The 4,797-nt window shown below is 39.3% G+C and overlaps 1 long non-coding RNA gene across 1 annotated transcript; it reads right to left on the bottom strand.

Annotated features, from left to right (window-relative positions):
* Positions 1–852: 852 nt before the first annotated feature.
* LOC307013863 lies at positions 853–4,102 on the bottom strand. The gene is made up of 3 exons (XR_013801094.1): positions 3,793–4,102; positions 1,824–1,896; positions 853–1,429 (listed from the first exon to the last, which is right to left on the bottom strand). It is a non-coding gene; the product is annotated as an uncharacterized lncRNA (long non-coding RNA).
* Positions 4,103–4,797: the final 695 nt, after the last annotated feature.

The following is a 4,797-nucleotide window of genomic DNA, read 5'->3' on the forward strand; positions in this document are numbered from 1 at the left end:
GGAGAAAGGGTTAGATACATCTCGCAACCTATAGGATGGGAAATGGCTGACCTATTTTAAACTTACCTTGTATTTTCACTCTAACTTAAGTCCCTCTCCCTTTGCCATCAATCCAAAATCAGCTGAGCTGCAACATAATACAGAAAGGTAATAATCAACAGAATTACAAGGACATAATATGACTCTGCTAAAAACACTCACCCATAAATTACGTTTTTGTTTACTTGTCTCAAATATCCACTCTAAATCCATATCAATAGCAATGTATCACAAAAATAGCTCTCTTCCTTATTAGTGTGCCACGTTAACTATATTATGCTAGCTTGAACTCCAAAATGGATATCCTCATTTCACCACCTCCACCCACTACAATCACACGCCCCAATGTTATATTTAACTTCCTCCACCCCGGATAAAAGCACGTTAAGAAGCCCTTTCTCTCTAATTCCACAACGTTGGACGGAATAAACATTAAGAGAACGGATTAATAGGCTGTTCATGGTTAACGTGTGTTGCTAACTTTATCCGGTCCTAGCCTAATCTGTTTAGTTGTCCGGTTGAAAATTAACGCAAGCTCTATGCCCATTGTAGAACAGGAAACAGAAGTTGGTCCAGGTTCTGGTCAACCCAAAATTGTGATAGAGAGAGAAACATGTTTGTCATTCTGCCACCTCTAATGCTTACAGCAAGTAATCAATACAGAAGGGTTCATGGCGTACATGTAGGCTACGGTTTGTTAGCTGTTTGCTTAAACTACCCCTATAGCTATGTTGCCGGCTAGCAAACTCAGGCATTGCAAACAATAACGTGATATCAGAAAACTAGAAATGTATAACTCACCTGACACTGTGGTGTGCTATTCTCTTCATTCGAGTCTGTCATGTCCTGTAATGTCAACGACGGATGTGTAATAAGAACGTCAACAGCCTGATGGCAACCGAAAATCCCTCTCTCATCTCAGATACAAGATATGATTGGAGACGACCAGCCAATCACAATTGACCTTCTCGAGTTCTCCGATTGGTTGGTTTTGTGGCACATTTGTAACGCTGTGACAACTTGAGCGAGCACAGGCAAAGCTGAGCGCGCACAGGGTGGAGAGGTCGAGCGAGCGGGGGAGAGAGAGCGCGTGCAGCGGTCTGCTTGCGCACGGAGCAGGAGTTTTATGAAAGAAAATATATTTCTCTGTGCTCAAAAATGTTCAAGTGTGCGCTCAATCGCATTTTCTATGCGCAACATGTTTCATTGCGTGCTCAGGATAGAGGCACAAATATAACGCCATACACAACCAGCTCCTTGGTTTTGCTGACGTTGAGATGGAGGTTGTTATCCTGGCACCAAGATGTCAGGTTTGCGACCTCTCTGTACGCCGTCTCGTCGCCGTCGGTGATCAGGCTGACGGTTGTGTCGTCAGCAAACTTCACAAAATCTAAAAAGACCATTTACATGTCAAACACAAAGAAAACATGTAATTTTACTTTGCAAAAGCCCAAGTTTGCATTAACTGTCAGATGTTTTGTAGAAGAAAATCACAGATATATACATGTATATATACACAATATATTATTGAAAATAATAATATACATCACAAAAATATTAAATAAAATATATTTAAAGTAATAATAAAGCAGAATAGACCGGCAATGAAAAATGTAACAATAGCCCAAAAAAAATCAACATTTTGTTCAAAAGATAACAATTATAAACACTAGAGAAATCTACCAGTTATGTGTGTCCGTGTGCATGTCTGTGTACATGACTATGTGTGTGTGTTTCTACTCTCTCCATTCAAAGTTAGAAATGTTTGTAATGAATGAATGCACCTTTATCGAGTGCTGTTTTTATTCCTTCCTCTTCACTTTAGTCCCCTTGTCCGGATTGATCTTGAATAGGCACCTGTTAAGACAGAAGTACACTTACATTTAGTGTTTAATTACAAATTCTGTGGATGATACAGCCATTCATTGTCTTTACAGTTATACAGCTTGAAGTCAAAGGGCAATGCTACTCTTAAATGTACTTTTCATTAACTGTTATGATCATATCTGTACATGTAAACCATTGGTTTGAATAGAGTTTTGTTATATAAAGTCGTCACTTGGCATCACTATCACACTGGACAGTATCGCAGCAGGTCTGTAAACAGGAGCAAGCGTCACTTGAAGATCATTTGAATGTGGGTAGCTACGAGTGCCATCTTAAGAGGTTTGTGTGTAACTGGGGCAGATGAGGTGCGTGTCAGTAGCAGAGTGAGCAGAGTGAGCGGTGTAAAAGCATCGTAGTTAACGGAAATAAGTTTTAATGTGTTTGTTAACTGCAATAATACCAGGTTCCGGTGCCCATCCCATTTCGGTGCAAGAAATAGTTGCATCTTCCTCGTCAGATTCCATTGTCATCAGGTGCTGACACTCACGCTAAGCCTTTACTTGGTGGTACAAGTACAAGATTGTAATTACACTTGTGTGTTTTTCTGTTATAGACAACACATATACACTAAACCTGCTCCATGGCTGTATTACTGTGCTGTTGTGTTGATATTAATAAGTTAAGGAAATCAACCGCTACCAAGAATCTTGTGTGTTCCTACCGACACTCTAAAGTGTATGTCTCTCCGAGTGAAACCTTCCCCTATAGTCCTACCTGAATCCCTATTCAATAGGACTCCTTGAAAACAATTCTGTTTTCCAAATAACTGAATTGGTTTTCTTTTGTTGTCGACAAAGGGCCCTCTTTCCATAATTTTCATTGAGCTGAAGTAAACATACCACCGATTGGCTAAGAGTGAGTTTGGGTCTTCAGGGAGGAGCCAGCACACCACTGCAAAGCAAAGGGGTACGCTGAATTTACAACCCAAGACAAAACGAGAGCATAATGCGAAACAGAATGCAGCACAATAATCTTTTTATTTCGATTATCTTGTATTGTCAGGAGCACTTATCGTGTGTCAGAAATGTGCACAATCCTCTACTCTGGGGTTTAAGATGGAATGCCTTAATAATTACAATGCAAGTCTTGCAGAGATCTTGGAGATCTGCAAGAACTCCAGGGTAGCTCCCAGTTCTGAGCGATAACTGATGTTGAGGCAGTAATATGCTGCAAAAATATTTGGTGCAGATTGTTAATATTTCTTTTACATGGCCAATTGTATTTTAGGAATTATTAGCTCCTGCAGCTTTATTTTCTTTCTTAAGTGTTTCCTAATGTTGACAGTATAGAAATGTCACATCATAAAGGGATAGTTTGGGTGTTTAAAGTGGGGTTGTATAAGGTACTTATTTGCGTCGGGCCGAACCACGCCCCTTAGCTGTGATATAATGAGCATATACCACGGCCTGTCGTGAGCTATTAATATACAACAATACGCATAGTGCAATTAGCAGTAGGTACCATAAATTAAATAACTGAATAAATAACTAAGCTGAATAAAATGACATGTGAAAAGTCAGAACATTTCCGATAGCCGCGATGCTAATTTCCGCTATGTTAAACTTCAATGACTTATGCTAAAAATGTTAGCGATCAAAAAGTCCGCTATTTTTGGCTGTTTTGGGTTGACTTCAGTTGACTGTAACATCGAAAATCTTACTGAATTGGATGTTCACAAAGCTGCGGACCGGTTATACACTGCATAACAAGGGAACTAACATAGCTAATTTAGCTAACGTTAGCTAATTTAGCTGTTGTAGTGCCGAGAGACGGGACCTACGGATTAAGCAACTAGACTACTTGTAGTGTACATGCAGAATTATTTCAATTTAAAATAGTTATAAATGCTAACCCTCACACAAATACCTGACTCTCGTGCTGTATTTTCCTCTCGTTTCTTTTTCCGTTTCGAAGCACCTGATGAATGCTTTCTCTTTGACGGCGCCATAATCCCATCATCAACAGACAGACGCAACGCACTTTCATTTGAATCTGCCAATCAGATCCATCCATTGCTGGAGAGGGGGGGCCTCCCCGAAATCTGTGAGATTGATTGGTTTTATGATCACTGGCACGTAATGTGTCCAATGAGAATGCGTTTTAGAGCGTTATAAAAAACATTTCTTTAGCGAAGACGGAGGTCAGTTTTGGATAGCAGCGGAAAGCTGCATTAGTGCATTACCTATGATCCTCAGCCACTGTCAGCCGGAAGTGGCGCGTTCGATTACTGTTTTGGGCTGTCTACCGTGGATGGGCTGCATTCCACTCCAAATAGCTGGTCGGCCGTAACCAGAATCCAAACATCCGCTGTTTTATGGATTCTCATTTAATTTCCAAGAATATCTCAGTACTGGATTATTTCCAAATTTCAAAATAAATATATATATTAAACGAATAGAAGTAAGTATATTATAGTATATTCAAGAATGAAAAAATATGTGCATTGCATTGGACACATGTATATGTATATATATATATATATATATGCATATATATATGCGTGCATATATGTGTGTGTCTGTATATATTTATAAACTGTATATTATTCTTGATTGCTTTATTTTTGAGAAACCTATTCTGCACCTACCTTGGTGAAGAGAGTCCAATACCCTATGAGACTGTTCAGTCTCATAAAACATGCTCAATTAACTTTTTGAAAACACAAGCTCACAATAAAGTCAGATGGGAGATATACAGAAGCAAAGTGTGAAAGACAAAGATGCATTCCTATATTAAACAATCAGAAAATAAAACGTTGTTGTTCCACGAGGCAGTTGTAGCCATAGCAAATGGATTAAGAAGTGAATTTAGGTACTTAACCTTCAACTGCTGCCTGAAATCATTCATGACATTCATTCGCGGCACCACTGT

This window comes from Notothenia rossii, assembly GCF_949606895.1.
Source record: "Notothenia rossii genome assembly, chromosome: 7".
In the NCBI taxonomy this organism is placed as follows: Eukaryota; Metazoa; Chordata; class Actinopteri; order Perciformes; family Nototheniidae; genus Notothenia; species Notothenia rossii.